Source organism: Micromys minutus (assembly GCF_963924665.1).
Source record: "Micromys minutus genome assembly, chromosome: 16".
In the NCBI taxonomy this organism is placed as follows: Eukaryota; Metazoa; Chordata; class Mammalia; order Rodentia; family Muridae; genus Micromys; species Micromys minutus.
Genome location: NC_137985.1, coordinates 43,229,981 through 43,236,847, shown reverse-complemented (window position 1 = coordinate 43,236,847; position 6,867 = coordinate 43,229,981). Strand labels below are relative to the sequence as shown.

The 6,867-nt window shown below is 45.6% G+C and overlaps 1 pseudogene across 1 annotated transcript; it reads right to left on the bottom strand.

Moving 5' to 3' along the window:
* Nucleotides 1-2,907: 2,907 nt before the first annotated feature.
* On the bottom strand, nucleotides 2,908-5,160 carry LOC308431236 (calponin-2-like; annotated as a pseudogene). The gene is made up of 2 exons: nucleotides 5,143-5,160; nucleotides 2,908-3,806 (listed from the first exon to the last, which is right to left on the bottom strand). The product of its transcript is annotated as a calponin-2-like (transcript).
* Nucleotides 5,161-6,867: the final 1,707 nt, after the last annotated feature.

Here is a 6,867-nt window from a genome sequence, read left to right as displayed (position 1 = left end):
TACAGGCATTTCCCTTTGGCTATCAGATTGCCCTCAGGTATTCTATAAAGAAAGGAAGGCCCAGGGGAGGCTCAACTGAGTCACAGGTTCTTGAATTCAAGCTTGCCCTTAAAAGGAGATCTTTTACAGGACATTTGTCTAGCAACATTTTCCCATATGTTACCTTTGGTTGTGGTGTTGTCGGCTCTGACCAAGACCCATGCACTCATGTCTGGAGGCTCACAGACACTGTTACTCTAGCTACAGGGGATCTGATGCCCTCTTCTGAGTTCCAGGGGCACCTGCATTCAGCCAAACACCTCCCACACACGGACACAGAAGTATACACCGATTTAAAAATAAAATCTCTCTCTCTCTCTCTCTCTCTCTCAAGTAACAGAAACTTGTTCTTGTATCCTTCTGAAAGTAGAAGTGAGAAATCAGTTTTATTTGTCCAAAAATCAAGGTGTTGACAGGGCCTCATGCCCTCTGAGTCAGCAACCACATGCCTGACAAGAAGCAATTTGTTAGGGCTTATTTTAACTCATGGTTTCACATTCTATCATGTCACAGAAGGCACAGTGGCAGGAGCACCTCAAGATGGTGACATCAGGATTTAGGAGCTGTGTGCTCCCTAGACCAGCAGCCAGAAGGAGCACTACAGTGTGGCTGTTAGCCTCCAGGCCTACTCTTTAGAGTCTCTTTACTTTGCATTTGTCTTTTTGTTTTTCTTTCCTTTAGAAATAGATGTTTTTATTGTTTTCCCCCCTTTGCTCCACACAGGGACCTTCACATTATCTGGCAGTGCAGGAGTCCCTGTGGGGCACTTTCAGAGGCCAAGGCCCTAGCACAGCTAATCGGGCTTGTTCAGGGACACAGGGAGAACTGAGACCTTCAAAAACCAGAGGAATGAGGGGGGCTGCAAGTGCGGGGGTGGGGGGGTGAGGGGGCAGCCCTGGGAGTGGGGAGTGGGAGGGCAGGTCTCTTTCTTGTCAGTTCTTTTTGAGGCAGCTGTGGGGGAAGAGCATCGGTGGAAGGCAAGACTTGGTCTTATGAGAGAATGGGGTAAGACTTTGTCTTATGAGATATTTAGGGATGCTGTATAATAAAAGGTTCACTATCTAAATCTAAGGTACTATGCGACCTTAGCTGACTTGCCTTCTGTGTTTCTCTGAGGCCAGAAACTGCAGTCTCTGGCACTTAGCATCTCTTCCTAGAACAGCAAAGGATGAAGTAAATAGCCTTTGTATTATTGCAGCAGGAATTGCTGGGCTCTAACTTTCAGCCTGCTAGAAGAAAAGGGAACACTTAGAAAAGTGATTATAATATTTATTACTAAGTTGTAAAAAGTTTTCTATGAAAGCTATCTAAGGAAAAAAGCAGAAAGATCTTAAGGTGTTTGTGTGTGGGAGAGTTCCTCTAAGTGGGAATAGGGAAAAAAATTCTAGTAAGGGAAAAATTCTTTCTAAGGGGAAAAAATTCTTCTTCTGTGCAAAAAAAAAAAAAAAAAAAAAAAAAAAAAAAAAAAAAAAAAAAATTTAAAAAATAGAAAAAAAAAAATCTCTTCTCCTTGTCCTCAGTACCTATACATCCTTTAGAGTACATGATCACATGTTACAAAGTTCATCACAAGTTCACACAAAAAGTCAAATCATAAATTGAAATAGAAGTTTACAGCAGAGAACGTTTACATACATATATACATTAGGAGTAATATTATCTCGCTAAACCTCCATCTCCTGTCTCAGCTCTACAGGTTCACTGAAGGTTTAAAATCATAACTAAGTTATTAGTGAAGTTTTGTATAGATAAACCCAGTCAATACGTTATCCTCTGTCCTGGCACCTATAATAAGTTATAAGTTCCTTTTTTATGACCTTTGGTTAATTGTTTTACAACTTCTTGGAATGTGTTATGAGTAGGAGAAAGTCTGGTTACTATCTGAGAGCAATTAACTGGTGACACTTGGGAGACTGGCAGAGTTCTCACTCCAGTTTTGACCATCAGAAATGACTTAATAGCAGTTCCACTATAAAAAAGTTTAATGACCACTGATATAATTTTAGGAATTCTTATAGAATCATCATTAAGACTTAAGAAGTCATCTATTTGTCTATATAGCATCACTACAGGACAGGACATCTTCGTGGATCTATAGAGATCTACTCCAAAGGAGTGTGTCATTGCTTAATGATGGTTACGTATGTTTAGTAACAACAGGAAAAGCATACTAATAACGAATCTTTCTTAAAATGAATTTCCTTACTGCCCTGTTTCATAAGGGCGAATCTGTAACAGATTATATAGTAATCCGAGGCGGCCATCTCAGGACGATCACTGCTGGTTATTAGCTTGTCCCATTATGGTTCCTCACATGCAGGTGTTGGGGGGGTCACATCAGGTTTGCCTCAGTTTCCACACTGGGCACAGCAGGGTGAAGTCTGAGGGTCTTGGGAAAGCAAACTTAATCCTTCAGAATGCCTGCAGTATTTTAAAGCCCGGTGCACCCAATACCTTTGAGGGCAAACAAAACATAAAACTCCTTGTTTTCTTTCATTGAAATTGCCAGCAATTTCTACGGGTTCACAAACCACAAACTGACATGAAAGTGATGAAGAAACCGGAAACTCTCTTTGGAGCCAGCCTCTCCCATGGCCCACGGGAAAAGCACAGCCTCCCTATCCCACCAAGGACACCCATGTTCCCTGCCTGGTGGGTCAATCCTGGGAAGTAAGCAAGGCATGATGGGTGAGGAGGGAGGTATCATCCCAGCCCTCAGGAAGCTGAAGCAGGAGAATTGCAGTGAGTTCCAGGCCAGAGAGAGATACAAAGAGAGGACCAGTTTCAAAACACAGAACAACACAATGAAAACTCCAAAACCCACACAGGGATACTAATGCAATTCGGGGAGCTGGCACCCCTGGGTGCTCAGTATCTGGCTTCCTCCTTGGAGTAGGCCAGGTACCCAGGGGCCTCGCCTTGGCCATCACCCTCTGTGGGAGCCCAGTCAGCTGCAGAGCTCTGTGGGCAAAACCTGGGGTGGTATATCTGCAGCCCCGCTACGAAGACCTGGCCGCTCTGGTTAGCGCCCTGCGTGTAGCCCATCTGCACTTGTCGGTGCCAAGCTTAGTGTCATAAATGTGCCTCTGGGTCCCCGGAGCCATCATTCCCACATGGCTGGCACACTTACTGGTGCCCATCTGGAGGCTGATGGCGCAATGGTCCATGGGAGGCAGGATGTGGTTCTCGGGGTCATAGAGATGTCTCTTGGAACCACCGGCTGTCGTGCCAGACTGGCTGGCATATTTGTTGGTGCCCATCTGCAGTCTGATGACACACTAGCCGGATTTCATGGTGGCGTCGTCCAAGTTCTTCTCCTGTTTCTCTGAATATTTGACCTCGATGTCCACACCACGCTGCAGCCAGCCCCTTGGTCTTGGCCTTTCCCACCAGCCCAAGTAGAGACACTTGCACTTGTGTCATATTCCCGCTCTCAAACAGGTCACTGGCTCCAAACAGATCCGCGGGGTTCGTGCCATAGCTGACCATGGCCTTGATGAATTTGGAGAGGTTTCTAGCTGGTGCTGGTTCTGCAGAGAGTGGCGGATTTGGGGGACGGAACCCGGCTTCAGCTTGTTCATGAGTGTGCATAGGATAATCCCATCTTTCAGACCCTTCTGGAAGTCAGGGCCAATGAAGAGGCCTTTGAGTCCCTCTATCCAGCTTCGGAGTTCAGCTTCCTTTTGGGGGTCATGTTTGCACAGGAGCTGGTTCTTGACCTCGGCTGAGAGCTGGTAGGACAGGCCCTTGTTGCATGGAAGGAGGCGCTGGACCCCAACGTGGGACACGTGGACCAGAGGGCTAGCTTCGTCTTATTAAAGGCTTTAGAACCTCTCCAAATGCTGCTAGGAAGTGGGATACATTTTACAGCTAACCAACAGCACCACTTGAGGCTTCAGGAGACAGCCCTGACTGTGCCTTCCAGTTTCCAGTAGTTGTCGTTCCTTGGTTTGTGACTACATCGCTCCAATTTCACCCCCATAGTTACATTGCTTCCTCTTCCAGATGAATTCCAGAAGAGGTTTTGCACTTCAGATACACCCAAATAATCTACAATCTCTAAATCTCGAAGCCCTCAAATTCATCTATAAAGGCTAGCAAGTTAGACAGCGCTCACAGGTTCTGTAGACTGAGAGGTACACAAATCTTTGGGCACTGGTTCACAGCTTACCACAAAAGATGAAAGCACATTTTACTGTTTTTTCTTTTATGAGACAGGATCTCTCCATGTAGCATATTAAGTGGACTTCAGGTCCAAGTTTGTTTCTAGTATCATTTGAATTCTTTTCTCTGTCTTTATACCTTTGGTTTTTTTTTTTTTTTTTTTTTTTTCTTTCTCATTTATAACTCTCATCCAGCTGGGTTTTATTTTAAAATTAAACTTCTTTTTTTTTTTTAAATCCCAAGCTCTGATTATTAAGTATTTCATTTTCTCCATCAAAATAAAGAGACTATCTAAAAAGCAAATCAACATCAAAACCACTGCATTTATTTTCCTATAACAAATACAAAAAAAATTAAAGTAAGGGTTTTTGTTGCTGTTGTTCTGTTTGTTTTTGTTTTTAATCAATACCACTTTAAGAAATTGCCCTTGCTCACTTTGTTTCTGCTTGAGGAATGGGAAGTCCCTTCCGCACGTCCTTCTCATCTGGTGGCAGCTCCCTGACAGCAGGCTGGCATCTTATGGGCACTTAGCATAACTCCTACCGACACACAACAGGGAAGGCTGTGTGGGTGAGGAATGGGCGCCCTTCCATCCGTTCGCCCTCCCCAGCCTTCCAGCAGCAGGCTCGCCAGGGCCTGGCAGTGCAGTTCATGTGTGGGTTGTTAAGACAAAGCCAGCCCAGACCCCAAGTTACACTCCCAGGGCTCAAAGTCCTGGCTGCTCTTCAAACAGATCCAGAAAGATGCAGATGGGTCGCCCTTTCCCCTGTTCTGGCACCCAAAACAAATAGCCAATTGCCTTCATGGGCGTTTGTTTGTGTGAAGGCTGTGAATAGGGAGTGTTCCCTTTCAGCCTTTCCCTCGCTCTGTGCGGGTTAATTTAGAGTACGCCGGGTGTCTGTTTTGTTTCGATGTCTGTAATTTATTTCTGTTTGGTACCTTCTGTTCATGAGTCATTTCGGTAGTGCTACTGAGAAACACAGAAGGTTTCTGAAAACTTGGGGTGTTGAGCTGGACAGTTCTTGTAAAAAATGTATCTATTTGGTGTGTGTCCCCACGTGTGCTGTAGGCACAGGACACGGCTCAGGAGTTGGTTCTCTCCTTCTGCTGTGTGTCCCTGCTGAGCTCAGGTCTTGGTAGGAAGCTCCACAGCCCACTGAGACATCTGGCCAGTTCTTGTGACGGACCCTTGATTTTTTTGCTAGTTTTGTCTTCCTCCCTTTGCCCTTCTTCTCTTCTCTTTCCTTCCATTTCAATTTTCCCCCCTTAAGACAAAGTCTGTTGGGCGATGGTGGCACACACCATTAGTCCCAGCACTTGGGAGACAGAGGCAGGTGGATCTCTGAGTGTCAGGTTAGTCTGCTCTTTGTCCAGGTTGGCTTCAAACTCAGTGGCTTCAGGGATCTTTCCGCCTCTGCTTCTTGAGTTCCTGGAAATACAGTCAGACACTTCTATGACTAGCCTAGCTTTAGTCTGAACTGTGACTTTCATTTTATTGAAAGGATGACATAATTTGAATCACTGCTTGCCAAGTACAGGTACCTCTCAGTTTTACCCCTCCCTTCTTCCCTCCCTCCCTCCCTCCCTCCCTCCCCCTCTCTCTCCCTCCCTCCCTCTCTCCCTCCCTCCCCCTCTCTCTCCCTCCTTCCCTCTCTCCCTCCCTCCCCCTCTCTCTCCCTCCCTCCCTCTCTCCCTCCCTCCCTCCCCCCCCCCCTCTCAGTTTGTCTGTCTATATATTGTTCATCTTTATTTAACAGGGTTCTACATAGGTCACTACGTCGTCCAGGCTGGCTTGATCTGGTAGCAGCCCTCCTCCCTCAGCATCCCAAGTACTGGCACAACAGGCGCCACATACACTTCTTTTACACATCAGCTACCATTGGCCAGTTTTGTCCTGAAGTCCCCATATGATCGGTGACACACATGCACACTCACGGCCATCCTGTCATGGATCTTTCTTTCATGAGTGATCTAGTTTTTTTTTTTTTTTTTTTTTTTTGGACAGATTCTATTCTGTTACTTTCAACATTTTTTTATTTCTAGTACCTTCTTGAAGTAGAACTCTCCCATGTCTGGCACCAATTCTTTCCCTTTATTTGTTGTTTCTGCTCTGACCTTTTTTTGATTTGGAGTGTTCCAAAGAGAAACAAGGAAGAACCGAGTCAAGGCGAAGCCGTGGAAGTGAGAAGACAGAGGGAGGAGGGGGACAGGCAGAGACTGTGGAGACATTCTTCTTTTCCTTCTGTAAATCTGGACCCTAATACAGACAAGCACATTCTACTCAGGCCTCTAGTCAACGCTTGCCGTGGAGAAACAGCAGAGCAGTAATAAAGGATGAGGTTCGAGGTGCCTCTCCTAGACCTCTCCCCCCCCCCCCGCCCCCAGATCTCTTGTAAATGCCTTGGTATATCACACTGATGTCTGCTTTATAAAATGTTTGTGTCTGGAGGTTCTAAGAGTGACGGGGAGCATTCAAAATTACAGAGAGGAATCCAGACTTAGTTCGGTGACCTTGGACAAAACACAAAGCTCTTGAAGTTTCAGCTTTGCTGTAGACAGTGTTTGCCTCATTAGTAGTTATTGAGAAAATGTATAGAGAGGTCTTAGGGTAGTGGCTGACTTGTAAAATAACCCAGTCATCAGCAGGGTGGAGCCAAGTGAGCC